The following is a 15,649-nucleotide window of genomic DNA, read 5'->3' on the forward strand; positions in this document are numbered from 1 at the left end:
CCCATGCTTCCGTATTTTCTGCAGTAGCCTACCGTGGGGAACCTTGTCAAATGCTTTACTGAAATCCATATACACCACATCAACTGCTTTACCCTCATCCACCTGTTTCTCACCTTCTCAAAGAACCCTATATGGTTTGTGAGGCACAACCGACCCTTCACGAAACCGTTTTGACTATGTCTAATCAAATTATTCCTTTCCAGATGATTATACACCCTATCTCTTATAAACCTTTCCAAGATTTTGCCCACAACAGAAGTTAGGCTCACTGGTCTATATTTAGCGGTGTTGTCTCTACTCTCCTTCTTGAACAAGGGGACAACATTTGCTATCCTCCAGTCTTCTGGCACTATTCCTGTTGACAAAGATGACTTAAAGATCAAAGCCAAAGGCTCTGTAATCTCCTCCCTAGCTTCCCAGAGAATCCTAGGACAAATCGTATCCGGCCCAGGGGACTTATCAATTTTCACCCTTTCCAGAATAGTTAACACCTCCTCCTTATGAACCTCAAGCCCTTCTAGTATAGTAGCCTGAATCTCAGTATTCTCCTCGTCAACATTGTCTTTTTGCTGTGTGAATAGTGATGAAAAATATTCATATAGCACCTCGCCTATCTCCTCGGACTCCAAGCACAACTTCCCACTCCTGTCCTTGACTGGCCCTACTCTTACCCTAGTCATTCTTTTATTCCTGACATATCTATAGAAAGCTTTAGGGTTATCCTTGATCCTACCTTCCAAAGACTTCTCATGTCCCCTCCTGGCTCTTCTTAGCTCTCTCTTTAGGTCCTTCCTAGCTAACTTGTAACTCTCGAGCGCCCTTACTGAACCTTCATGTCTCATCTTTACATAAGCCTCCTTCCTTCTTCCTCTAGACAAGTGTTTCAACTGCCTTAGTAAACCACGGTTCCCTTGCTCGACCACTTCCTCCCTGCCTGACAGGTACATACTTATCAAGGACACGCAGTAGCTGTTCCTTGAATAAGCTCCACATTTCCATTGTGCCCATCCCCTGTAGTTTTCATCTCCGTCTCGGTGGGGGGGTGGGGGGACGGGTCCCCCCTCTCATTCTCTCTCGGTGGGGGAGTCCCCCCTCTCCATCTCTCTTGGTGGGGGGTCCCCCCTCTCCATCTCTCTCGGTGGGGGCAGGGTTCCCCCCTCTCCATCTCTCTCGGTGGAGGGGGGGACCTCCCTCCATCTCTCACGGCGGGGGGGGGGGGGGGTCCACCCTCTCCATCTCTCTCGGTGGAGGGGGAGTTCCCCCCTCTCTATCTCTCTCGGTGGGTGGGGGGTTCCCGCCTCTCTATCTCTCTCGGTGGGGGGGTCCCCCCTCTCCATCTCTCTCGCTGGGGGAGTCCCCCCTCTCCATCTCTCTCGGTGGGGTTCCCCTCTCTCCATCTCTCTCGGTGGGGGGGACCCCGTCTCCATCTCTCTCGGAGGGGGGGGGGGGGGTTCCACCGTCTCCATCTCTCTCGGTGGGGGCAGGGTTCCCCCCTCTCCATCTCTCTCGGTGGGGGGGACCCCCTCTCCATCTCTCTCGGCGGGGGGGGGAGGAGGTCCACCCTCTCCATCTCTCTCGGTGGAGGGGGAGTTCCCCGCTCTCCATCTCTCTCTCGGTGGGGGGGGGGGGGGGTTCCCCCCTCTCCATCACGCTTTGTGGGGGATCTCCTTCTCCATCTCTCTCGGTGGGGGAGGGGGGTTCCACACACTCCATCTCTGTGGGGGGGGGGTCCCCCTCTCCATCTCTCTCAGTGGGGGGTCCCCCCTCTACATCTCTTTCGTTGGGGTGGGTTCCCCCTCTCCATCCCTCTCGGTGGGGGTGGTGGTTCCCCCCCTCCATCTCTCTCGGTGTGGGGGGGATTCCCCCCTCTCCATCTCTCTCGGTGGGGTGGGGGTTCCCCCCTCTCCATCCCTCTCGGTGGGGGGGTCCCCCCTCTCCGTCTCTCTCGGTGGGGGGTCCCCCCCTCTCCATCCCTCTCGGTGGGGCGGGTCCCCCTCTCCATCTCTCTCAGTGGGGGGTCCCCCCTCTACATCTCTTTCGTTGGGGTGGGTTCCCCCTCTCCATCCCTCTCGGTGGGGGTGGTGGTTCCCCCCCTCCATCTCTCTCGGTGTGGGGGGGATTCCCCCCTCTCCATCTCTCTCGGTGGGGTGGGGGTTCCCCCCTCTCCATCCCTCTCGGTGGGGGGGTCCCCCCTCTCCGTCTCTCTCGGTGGGGGGTCCCCCCCTCTCCATCCCTCTCGGTGGGGCGGGTCCCCCTCTCCATCTCTCTCAGTGGGGGGTCCCCCCTCTACATCTCTCTCGTTGGGGGGGTCCCCCCTCTCCATCTCTCTCTCGGTGGGGGGGGGGGTTCCCCCTTTCTCCATCACGCTTTGTGGGGGGTCTCCTTCTCCATCTCTCTCGGTGGGGGAGGGGGGTTCCACCCACTCCATCTCTGTGGGGGGGGGGGGGTCCACCCTCTCCATCTCTCTTGGTGGAGGGGGACCCCTCTCCATCTCTCTCGGCGGGGGGGGGTCCCCTCTCTCCATCTCTCTCGGTGGGGGGGACCCCTCTCCATCTCTCTCGGCGGGGGGGGGGGGGCGGTTCCACCCTCTCCATCTCTCTCGGTGGAGGGGAGTTCCCCCCTCTCCATCTCTCCCGGTAGGGGGGGGGTGGTTCCACCCTCTCCATCTCTCTCTCGGTGGGGGGGGGGGGAGTTCCCCCCTCTCCATCTCTCTCGGCGGGGGGGGGGGGGTGGTTCCACCCTCTCCATCTCTCTCTCGGTGGGGGTGGGGGTTCCCCCTTTCTCCATCACGCTTTGTGGGGGGTCTCCTTCTCCATCTCTCTCGGCGGGGGAGGGGGGTCCACCCTCTCCATCTCTCTCGGTAGGGGGAGGGGGAGTTCTCCCCTCTCCATCTCTCTCGGTGGGGGCAGGGTTCCCCCCTCTCCATCTCTCTCGGCGGGGGGGGGGAGGGGGTCCACCCTCTCCATCTCTCTCGGTGGAAGGGGAGTTCCCCCTCTCCATCTCTCTCTCGGCGGGGGGGGGGGGGGGAGGGGGTCCACCCTCTCCATCTCTCTCGGTGGAAGGGGAGTTCCCCCTCTCCATCTCTCTCTCGGCGGGGGGGGGGAGGGGGTCCACCCTCTCCATCTCTCTCGGTGGAAGGGGAGTTCCCCCCTCTCCATCTCTCTCGGCGGGGGGGGGGGAGGGGGCCCACCCTCTCCATCTCTCTCTCGGTGGGGGGGGGGTTCCCCCTTCTCCATCACGCTTTGTGGGGGGTCTCCTTCTCCATCTCTCTCGGTGGGGGGAGGGGGGTTCCACCCTCTCCATCTCTCTCTGTGGGGGGGGGTCCCCCTTCTCCATCTCTCTCGGTGGGGGGGGGTTCCCCTTCTCCATCTCTCTCGGTGGGGGGGTTCCCCTTCTCCATCTCTCTCGGTGGGGGGGGGGTTCCCCTTCTCCATATCTCTCGGCAAGGGGGGTGGGGAGGGTGTTCTCCCCTCTCCATCTCTCTCGGTCTCTGCGTCTCTCCGTCTCTCTCTGGAACTCTGCCAAAACAAAATCTACAATCAGCAGTCGGCCATTTTATGTCAGTTCATGGTGGCCATTTTACATCAGTTCGCGATAGCCATTGTATGTCAGTTCACAATGGCCATTGTATGTCAGTTCACGGTGAACATTTTATGTCGGTTCACGGGAGCCATTTTATCTCAGTTCGCAGTGGCCATTTTATGTCGGTTCACGGGAGCCATTTTATGTCAGTTCACAATAGCCATTTTATGTCAGTTAACAATGGACAGTTCATGTCAGTTCACGGGGGCCTTTTTAGGTCAGGTCGCAATAGCCATTTTATATCAGTTCACGGTGGCCATTGTATGTCAGTTCACAATGGCCATTTTATGTCAGTTTACAACGGCCATTTTAAGTCAGTTCACGGTGGCCATTGTATATCAGTTCACAATGGCCATTTTATGTCAGTTCACAATGGCCATTTTATGTCAGTTCACAATGGCCATTTTATGTCAGTTCACAATAGTCATTTTATGTCAATTTGCAATGGCCATTTTATGTCAGTTCACGGTGGCCATTGTATGTCAGTTCAGAATGGCCATTTTATGTCAATTTGCAATGGACAGTTTATGTCGGTTCACGGGGGCCATTTTATCTCAATTCACGGTGGCCATTTTATGTCAGCTCACGGTGGCCATTTTATGTCAGTTCACAGTGGCCATTTTATGTCAGTTCACAATGGCCATTTTATGTCAGTTCACGGGGGCCATTTTATGTCAGGTCGCAATGGCCATTTTATGTCAGTTCAGAATGGACTCTTTATGTCAGTTCACGGGGGCCATTGTATGTCAGGTCGCAATAACCATTGTATGCCAGTTCACAATGGACAGTTTATGTCAGTTCACGGTAGCCATTTTATGTCAGGTCGCAATGGCCATTTTATGTCAATTCACGGGGGCCATTTTATGTCAGTTCACGGGGGCCATTGTATGTCAGTTCACAATGGCCATTTTATGTCAGTTCACGGGGTCCATTTTATGTCAGTTCACAATGGCCATTTTATGTCAGTTCACAATGGCCATTTTATGTCAGATCACGGTGGCCATTGTAAGTCAGTTCACAATGGCCATTTTATGTCAGTTCACAATGGCCATTTTATGTCAGTTCATGGTGGCCATTGTATGTCAGTTCACATTGGCCATTGTATGTCAGTTCACAATGGCCAATTTATGTCAGTTTGCAATGGCCATTTTTTCTCAGTTGACGGTGGCCATTTTGTGTCAGTTCACGGTGGCCATTGTATGTCAGTTCACAATGGCCATTTTATGCCAGTTCACAATGGCCATTTTATGTCAGTTCAAGGGGGCCATTTTATGTCAGTTCACAATGGACAGTTTATGTCAGTTCACAATGGCCATTTTATGTCAGTTCACAATGGCCATTTTATGTCAGTTCACGGTAGCCATTTTATGTCAGGTCGCTATGGCCATTTTATGTCAATTCACGGGGCCATTTTATGTCAGTTCACGGTGGCCATTGTATGTCAGTTCACAATGGCCATTTTATGCCAGTTCACAATGGCCATTTTATGTCAGTTCAAGGGGGCCATTTTATGTCAGTTCAGAATGGACAGTTTATGTCAGTTCACAATGGCCATTTTATGTCAGTTCACAATGGCCATTTTATGTCAGTTCACGGTAGCCATTTTATGTCAGGTCGCAATGGCCATTTTATGTCAATTCACGGGGCCATTTTATGTCAGTTCACATTGGCCATTTTATGTCAGTTCACGGGGGCCATTGTATGTCAGTTCACAATGGCCATTTTATGTCAGTTCACGGAGTCCATTTTATGTCAGTTCACAATGGCCATTTTATGTCAGTTCACAATGGCCATTTTATGTCAGATCACGGTGGCCATTGTAAGTCAGTTCACAATTGCCATTTTATGTCAGTTCATGGTGGCCATTGTATGTCAGTTCACATTGGCCAATGTATGTCAGTTCACAATGGCCATTTTATGTCAGTTTGCAATGGCCATTTTTTCTCAGTTGACGGTGGCCATTTTGTGTCTGTTCACGGTGGCCATTGTATGTCAGTTCGCAATGGCCATTTTATGTCAGTTTGCAATGGCCATTTTATCTCAGTTGCTGTGGCCAGTTCATGTTTGGTTCACGGGGGCCATGTTATGTCAGTTCACAGTGGCCATTTTATGTCAGTTCACGGGGTCCATTTTATGTCAGTTCACGGGGGCCCTTTTATGTCAGTTCACGGGGGCCCTTTTATGTCAGTTCACAATGGCCATTGTATGTCAGTTCACAATGGCCATTTTATGTCAGTTTGCAATGGCCATTTTTTCTCAGTTGACTGTGGCCATTTTGTGTCATTTCACGGTGGCCATTGTATGTGAGTTCACAATGGCCATTTTATGTCAGTTCACAATGGTCATTTATGTCAGTTCACGGTGGCCATTTTGTGTCAGTTCACGGTGGCCATTTTATGTCAGTTCACAATGGCCATTTTAGTCAGTTTGCAATGGCCATTTTATCTCAGTTGCGGTGACCATTTCATGTTGGTTCACGGGGGCCATGTTATGTCAGTTCACGGTGGCCATTTTATGTCAGTTCACGGGGGCCATTTTATGTCAGTTCATGGTGGCTATTGTATGTCAGTACACAATTGTCATTTTATGTCAGTTCACGGTGGCCATTTTATCTCAGTTCACAGTGGTCATTTTATGTCAGTTCACGGGGGCCATTTTATTCAGTCGATGGGGGCCATTTTATGTCAGTACATGGTGGCCATTTTATGTCAGTTCACGGTGGTCATTTTATGTCGGTTGACGGGGGCCATTTTATGCCAGTTCGCAACGGCCATTTTATGTCAGTTCATGGTGGCCATTGTATGTCAGTTCATGGCGTCCATTGTACGTCAGTTCACAATGGGCAGTTTATGTCAGTTCACGGGGGCCATTGTATGTCAGTTCACAATGGCCATTGTATGTCAGTTCTCAATGGCCATTTTATGTCAGTTCACGGGGGCCTTTTTATGTCAGGTCGCAGTGGCCATTTTTTGTCAGTACACGGTAGCCATTTTATGTCAGTTCGCAATGGCCATTTTATGTCAGTTCACGGGGGCCATATTATGTCAGTTCACATTGGCCATTTTATGTCAGTTCACGGGGGCCATTGTATGTCAGTTCACAATGACCATTTTATGTCAGTTCACGGGGTCCATTTTATGTCAGTTCACAATGGCCATTTTATGTCAGTTCACGGGGGCCATTGTATGTCAGTTCACAATGACCATTTTATGTCAGTTCACAATGGCCATTTTATGTCAGTTCTCAATGGCCATTTTATGTCAGTTCACGGTGGCCATTGTAAGTCAGTTCACTGTGGCCATTTTATGTCAGTTCACAATGGCCATTTTATGTCAGTTCTTGGTGACCATTGTATGTCAGTTCACAATGGCCATTTTATGTCAGTTTGCAATGACCATTTTTTCTCAGTTGATGGTGGCCATTTTGTGTCAGTTCACGGGGTCCATTGTATGTCATTTCACAATGGCCATTTTATGTCATTTTGCAATGGCCATTTTATCTCAGTTGCGGTTGCCAGTTCATGTTTGGTTCACGAGGGCCATGTTATGTCAGTTCACAGTGGCCATTTTATGTCAGTTCACAGGGTCCATTTTATGTCAGTTCACAATGGCCATTTTATGTCAGTTCACAATGGCCATTTTATGTCAGTTCACAATGGACAGTTTATGACAGTTCACGGGGGCCCTTTTATGTCAGTTCACAATGGCCATTGTTTGTCAGTTCACAATGGCCATTTTATGTCAGTTTGCAATGGCCATTTTTTCTCAGTTGACGGTGGCCATTTTGTGTCAGTTCACGGTGGCCATTGGATGTGAGTTCACAATGGCCATTTTATGTCAGTTTGCAATAGCCATTTTATCTCAGTTGCGGTGGCCAGTTCATGTTAGTTCACGGGGGCCATGTTATGTCATTTCACGGTGGCCATTTTATGTCAGTTCACGGGGGCCATTTTATGTCAGTTCATGGTGGCTATTGTATGTCAAGTACACAATTGTCATTTTATGTCAGTTCACGGTGGCCATTTTATCTCAGTTCACAGTGGCCATTTTATGGCAGTTCACGGGGGCCATTTTATTCAGTCGATGGGGGCCATTTTATGTCAGTACATGGTGGCCATTTTATGTCAGTTCACGGTGGTCATTTTATGTCGGTTGACGGGGGCCATTTTATGTCAGCTCGCAATGGCCATTTTATGTCAGTTCACGGTGGCCATTGTATGTCAGTTCATGGCGTCCATTGTATGTCAGTTCACAATGGACAGTTTATGTCAGTTCACTGGGGCCATTGTATGTCAGTTCACAATGGCCATTGTATGTGAGTTCTCAATGGCCATTTTATGTCAGTTCACAGTGGCCATTTTATGTCAATTCACGGTAGCCATTGTATATCAGTTCACAATGGCAATTTTATGTCAGTTCATGGTGGCCATTGTATGTCGGTTCACAATGGCCATTTTATGTCAGTTCACGGGGTCCATTTAATGTCAGTTCACGGTGGCCATTTTATGTCAGTTCACAATGGCCATTTTATGTCAGTTCACAGTGGCCATTTTATGTCAATTCACGGTAGCCATTGTATGTCAGTTCACAATGGCCATTTTATGTCAGTTCACAATGGCCATTTTATGTCAGTTCACAGTGGCCATTTTATGTCAATTCACGGTAGCCATTGTATATCAGTTCACAATGGCCATTTTATGTCAGTTCACGGGGTCCATTTTATGTCAGTTCACGGTGGCCATTTTATGTCAGTTCACAATGGCCATTTTATGTCAGTTCACGTTGGCCATTGTATGTCAGTTCACAATAGTCATTTTATGTCTGTTCACAATGGCCATTTTATGTCTGTTCACAATGGCCATTTTATGTCAGCCTGCACTGTCAGTGCTCCCACCACACAGCCAGCACTGTCAGTGCTCCCCCCGCACAGCAAGCACTGTCAGTGCTCCCCCACACAGCCAGCACTGTCAGTGCTCCCCACACAGCCAGCACTGTCAGTGCTCCCCCCACACAGCCAGCACTTTCAGTGCTCCCCCCACACAGCCAGAACTGTCAGTGCTCCCCCCACACAGCCAGCACTGTCAGTGCTCCCACCACACAGCCAGCACTGTCAGTGCTCCCACACACAGCCAGCACTGTCTGTGCTCCCCCCACACAGCCAGCACCGTCAGTGCTCCCACCACACAGCCAGCACTGTCAGTGCTCCCCCCACACAGCCAGCACTGTCAGTGCTCCCACCACACAGCCAGCACCGTCAGTGCTCCCACCACACAGCCAGCACTGTCAGTGCTCCCCCCACACAGCCAGCACCGTCAGTGCTCCCCCGCACAGCCAGCACTGTCAGTGCTCCCACCACACAGCCAGCACTGTCAGTGCTCCCACCACACAGCCAGCACTGTCAGTGCTCCCCCACACAGCCAGCACTGTCAGTGCTCCCCCACACAGCCAGCACTGTCAGTGTTCCCGCCACACATCCAGCACTGTCAGTGTTCCCACCACACAGCCAGCACTGCCAGCGCACCTCCCACACAGCCAGCACTGTCAGTGCTCCCCACACAGCCAGCACTGCCAGTGCTCCCTCCACACATCCAGCACTGTCAGTGTTCCCACCACACAGCCAGCACTGTCAGTGCTCCGACCACAAAGCCAGCACTCTCAGTGCTCCCCCACACAGCCAGCACAGTCAGTGTTCCCACCACACAGCCAGCACTGTCAGTTCTCCCCCCACACAGCCAGCACTGTCAGTGCTCCCCCCACACAGCCAGCACTGTCAGTGATCCCCACACAGCCAGCACTGTCAGTGTTCCCACCACACAGCCAGCACTGAATGTGCTCCCCCCACACAGCCAGCACTGTCAGTGCTCCCCCACACAGCCAGCACTGTCAGTGCTCCCACCACAGAGCCAGCACTGTCAGTGCTCCCACCACACAGCCAGCACTGTCAGTGCTCCCACCACACAGCCAGCACTGTCAGTGCTCCCACCACACAGCCAGCACTGTAAGTGCTCCCCACACAGCCAGCACTGTCAGTGCTCCCACCACACAGCCAGCACTGTCAGAGCTCCCCCACACAGCCAGCACTGTCAGTGCTCCCACCACGCAGCCATCACTGTCAGTGCTCCCCCACACAGCCAGCACTGTCAGTGCTCCCACCACACAGCCAGCACTGTCAGTGCTCCGACCACAAAGCCAGCACTGTCAGTGCTCCCCCACACAGCCAGCACTGCCAGAGCACTTCCACCCTCCACAGCCAGCACTGTCAGTGCTCCCCCCACACAGCCAGCACTGTCAGTGCTCCCACCACTCAGCCAGCACAGTCAGTGCTCGCACCACACAGCCAGCACTGTCAGTGCTCCGACCACAAAGCCAGCACTGTCAGTGCTCCCCCACACAGCCAGCACTGCCAGTGCACTTCCACCCCCCACAGCCAGCACTGTCAGTGCTCCCCCCACACAGCCAGCACTGTCAGTGCTCCCACCACTCAGCCAGCACAGTCAGTGCTCCCACCACACAGCCAGCAATGTCAGTGCTCCCCCCCCCACACAGCCAGCACTCTCAGTGCTCCCACCACACAGCCAGCACTGTCAGTGCTCCCCCTCACACAGCCAGCACTGTCAGTGCTCCCGCACACAGCCAGCACTGTCAGTGCTCCCCCCACACAGCCAGCACTGTTAGTGCTCCCCCACACAGCCAGCACTGTCAGTGCTTCCACCACACAGACAGCACTATCAGTGCTCCCACCACACAGTCAGCACTGTCAGTGCTCCCACCACACAGCGAGCACTGTCAGTGCTCCCACCACACAGCCAGCACTGTCAGTGCTCCCCCACACAGCCAGCACTGTCAGTGCTCCCACCACACAGCCAGCACTGTCAGTGCTCCCATCACACAGCCAGCACTGTCAGTGATCCCCCACACAGACAGCACTGTGAGTGCTCCCACGACACAGCCAGCGCTGCCAGTGCTCCCACACACAGGCAGCACTGTCAGTGCTCCCACCACACAGCCAGCACTGCCTGTGCTCCCCACACAGCCAACACTGTCAGTGCTCCCCCCACACAGCCAGCACTGTCAGTGCTCCACCCACACAGCCAGCACTGTCAGTGCTCCCCCCACACAGCCAGCACTGTCAGTGCTCCCCACACAGGCAGCACTGTCAGTGCTCCCCCCACACAGCCAGCACTGTCCGTGCTCCCCCACACAGCCAGCACTGTCAGTGCTCCCACCACACAGCGAGCACTGTCAGTGCTCCCACCACACAGCCAGCACTGTCAGTGCTCCCCCACGCAGCCAGCACTGTCAGTGCTCCCCACACAGGCAGCACTGTCAGTGCTCCCCCCACACAGCCAGCACTGTATGTGCTCCCCCACACAGCCAGCACTGTCAGTTCTCCCACCACACAGCGAGCACTGTCAGTGCTCCCACCACACAGCCAGCACTGTCAGTGCTCCCCCGCGCAGCCAGCACTGTCAGTGCTCCCCCACACAGCCAGTGCACTTCCCCCCCCCCCACAGCCAGCACTGTCAGCGCTCCCCCCACACAACCAGCACTGTCAGTGCTCCCCCACACAGCCAGCACTGTCCGTGCTCCCCCACACAGCCAGCACTGTCAGTGCTCCCACCACACAGCGAGCACTGTCAGTGCTCCCACCACACAGCCAGCACTGTCAGTGCTCCCCCACGCAGCCAGCACTGTCAGTGCTCCCCCACACAGCCAGCACTGTCAGTGCTCCCACCACACAGCCAGCACTGTCAGTGCTCCGACCACAAAGCCAGCACTGTCAGTGCTCCCCCACACAGCCAGCACTGCCAGAGCACTTCCACCCCCCACAGCCAGCACTGTCAGTGCTCCCCCCACACAGCCAGCACTGTCAGTGCTCCCACCACTCAGCCAGCACAGTCAGTGCTCGCACCACACAGCCAGCACTGTCAGTGCTCCGACCACAAAGCCAGCACTGTCAGTGCTCCCCCACACAGCCAGCACTGCCAGTGCACTTCCACCCCCCACAGCCAGCACTGTCAGTGCTCCCCCCACACAGCCAGCACTGTCAGTGCTCCCACCACTCAGCCAGCACAGTCAGTGCTCCCACCACACAGCCAGCAATGTCAGTGCTCCCCACCCACACAGCCAGCACTCTCAGTGCTCCCACCACACAGCCAGCACTGTCAGTGCTCCCCCTCACACAGCCAGCACTGTCAGTGCTCCCGCACACAGCCAGCACTGTCAGTGCTCCCCCCACACAACCAGCACTGTTAGTGCTCCCCCACACAGCCCGCACTGTCAGTGCTTCCACCACACAGACAGCACTATCAGTGCTCCCACCACACAGTCAGCACTGTCAGTGCTCCCACCACACAGCGAGCACTGTCAGTGCTCCCACCACACAGCCAGCACTGTCAGTGCTCCCCCACACAGCCAGCACTGTCAGTGCTCCCACCACACAGCCAGCACTGTCAGTGCTCCCATCACACAGCCAGCACTGTCAGTGATCCCCCACACAGACAGCACTGTGAGTGCTCCCACGACACAGCCAGCGCTGCCAGTGCTCCCACACACAGGCAGCACTGTCAGTGCTCCCACCACACAGCCAGCACTGTCTGTGCTCCCCACACAGCCAACACTGTTAGTGCTCCCCCCACACAGCCAGCACTGTCAGTGCTCCACCCACACAGCCAGCACTGTCAGTGCTCCCCCCACACAGCCAGCACTGTCAGTGCTCCCCACACAGGCAGCACTGTCAGTGCTCCCCCCACACAGCCAGCACTGTCCGTGCTCCCCCACACAGCCAGCACTGTCAGTGCTCCCACCACACAGCGAGCACTGTCAGTGCTCCCACCACACAGCCAGCACTGTCAGTGCTCCCCCACGCAGCCAGCACTGTCAGTGCTCCCCACACAGGCAGCACTGTCAGTGCTCCCCCCACACAGCCAGCACTGTATGTGCTCCCCCACACAGCCAGCACTGTCAGTTCTCCCACCACACAGCGAGCACTGTCAGTGCTCCCACCACACAGCCAGCACTGTCAGTGCTCCCCACACAGGCAGCACTGTCAGTGCTCCCCCCACATAGCCAGCACTGTATGTGCTCCCCCACGCAGCCAGCACTGTCAGTGCTCCCCCACACAGCCAGTGCACTTCCCCCCCCCCACAGCCAGCACTGTCAGCGCTCCCCCCACACAACCAGCACTGTCAGTGCTCCCCCACACATCCAGCACTGTCCGTGCTCCCCCACACAGCCAGCACTGTCAGTGCTCCCACCACACAGCGAGCACTGTCAGTGCTCCCACCACACAGCCAGCACTGTCAGTGCTCCCCCACGCAGCCAGCACTGTCAGTGCTCCCCCACACAGCCAGTGCACTTCCCCCCCCCCCCCCACAGCCAGCACTGTCAGTGCTCCCCCCACACAGCCAGCACTGTCAGTGCTGCACCACACAGCCAGCACTGTCAGTGCTCCCCCCACACAGCCAGCACTGTCAGTGCTCCCCCCACACAGCCGGCACTGTCAGTGCTCCCCACACAGCCAGCACTGTCAGTGCTCCCCCACACACAGCCAGCACTGTCAGTGCTCCCACCACACAGCCAGCACTGTCAGTGCTCCCGACACACAGCCAGCACTGTCAGTGCTCCCCCCACACAGCCAGCACTGTCAGTGCTCCCCCACACAGCCAGCACTGTCAGTGATCCCCCACACAGCCAGCACTGTCAGTGCTCCCCCCACACAGCCAGCACTGTCAGTGCTCCCCCCACACAGCCAGCACTGTCAGTGCTCCCACCACACAGCCAGCACTGTCAGTGCACTTCCCCCCCCCCCCACAGCCAGCACTGAAAGTGCACTTCCCCCCCCCCCCACAGAGCCAGCACTGCCAGTGCACTCCCCCCCACAGCGCCAGCACTGCCAGTGCACTCCCCCCCACAGAGCCAGCACTGCCAGTGCACTCCCCCCCCACAGAGCCAGCACTGCCAGTGCACTCCCCCCCCACACAGCCAGCACTGCCAGTGCACTTCCCCCCCCCCCACAGAGCCAGCATGGCCAGTGCACTTCCCCCCCACAGAGCTAGCACTGCCAGTGCACTTCCCCCCCACAGAGCCAGCACTGCCAGTGCACTTCCCCACCACAGAGCCAGCACTGCCAGTGCACTTCCCCCCACAGAGCTAGCACTGCCAGTGCACTTCCCCCCCACAGAGCCAGCACTGCCAGTGCACTTCCCCCCCACAGAGCCAGCACTGCCAGTGCACTCCCCCCCCACAGAGCCAGCACTGCCAGTGCTCCCAGACAGCCAACACTGTCAGTGCTCCCCCACACAGCCAGCACTGTCAGTGCTCCCCCACACAGCCAGCACTGTCAGTGCTCCCCCACACAGCAAGCACTGTCAGTGCTCCCCCACACAGCCAGCACTGTCAGTGCTCCCACCACACAGCCAGCACTGTCAGTGCTCCCCCTCACACAGCCAGCACTGCCAGTGCTCCCGCACACAGCCAGCACTGTCAGTGCTCCCCCCACACAGCCAGCACTGTTAGTGCTCCCCCACACAGCCAGCACTGTCAGTGCTTCCACCACACAGACAGCACTGTCAGTGCTCCCACCACACAGTCAGCACTGTCAGTGCTCCCACCACACAGCGAGCACTGTCAGTGCTCCCACCACACAGCCAGCACTGTCAGTGCTCCCCCACACAGCCAGCACTGTCAGTGCTCCCACCACACAGCCAGCACTGTCAGTGCTCCCCCACACAGCCAGCACTGTCAGTGCTCCCCCCACACAGCCAGCACTGTCAGTGCTCCCATCACACAGCCAGCACTGTCAGTGCTCCCCCCACACAGACAGCACTGTGAGTGCTCCCACCACACACAGCCAGCACTGTCAGTGCTCCCATCACACAGCCAGCACTGTCAGTGCTCCCCCACACAGACAGCACTGTGAGTGCTCCCACCACACACAGGCAGCACTGTCAGTGCTCCCACCACAGAGCCAGCACTGTCTGTGCTCCCCACACAGCCAGCACTGTCAGTGCTCCCCCACACAGCCAACACTGTCAGTGCTCCCCCCACACAGCCAGCACTGTCAGTGCTCCACCCACACAGCCAGCAATGTCAGTGCTCCCCCCACACAGCCAGCACTGTCAGTGCTCCCCCCACACAGCCAGCACTGTCAGTGCTCCACCCACACAGCCAGCACTGTCAGTGCTCCCCCACACAGCCAGCACTGTCAGTGCTCCCCCACACACAGCCAGCACTGTCAGTGCTCCCACCACACGGCCAGCACTGTCAGTGCTCCCACCACACGGCCAGCACTGTCAGTGCTCCCCCCACACAGCCAGCACTGTCAGTGCTCCCCACACAGGCAGCACTGTCAGTGCTCCCCCCACACAGCCAGCACTGTCCGTGCTCCCCCACACAGCCAGCACTGTCAGTGCTCCCATCACACAGCGAGCACTGTCAGTGCTCCCACCACACAGCCAGCACTGTCAGTGCTCCCCCACACAGCCAGCACTGTAAGTGCTCCCCACACAGCCAGCACTGTCAGTGCTCCCACCACACAGCCAGCACTGTCAGAGCTCCCCCACACAGCCAGCACTGTCAGTGCTCCCACCACGCAGCCATCACTGTCAGTGTTCCCCCACACAGCCAGCACTGTCAGTGCTCCCACCACACAGCCAGCACTGTCAGTGCTCCGACCACAAAGCCAGCACTGTCAGTGCTCCCCCACACAGCCAGCACTGCCAGAGCACTTCCACCCCCCACAGCCAGCACTGTCAGTGCTCCCCCACACAGCCAGCACTGGCAGTGCTCCCACCACTCAGCCAGCACAGTCAGTGCTCGCACCACACAGCCAGCACTGTCAGTGCTCCGACCACAAAGCCAGCACTGTCAGTGCTCCCCCACACAGCCAGCACTGCCAGTGCACTTCCACCCCCCACAGCCAGCACTGTCAGTGCTCCCCCCACACAGCCAGCACTGTCAGTGCTCCCACCACTCAGCCAGCACAGTCAGTGCTCCCACCACACAGCCAGCAATGTCAGTGCTCCCCCCCCCCACACAGCCAGCACTCTCAGTGCTCCCACCACACA

The sequence above is a fragment of the Scyliorhinus torazame genome, chromosome 5 (genome assembly GCF_047496885.1).
Source record: "Scyliorhinus torazame isolate Kashiwa2021f chromosome 5, sScyTor2.1, whole genome shotgun sequence".
Lineage (NCBI taxonomy): Eukaryota > Metazoa > Chordata > Chondrichthyes > Carcharhiniformes > Scyliorhinidae > Scyliorhinus > Scyliorhinus torazame.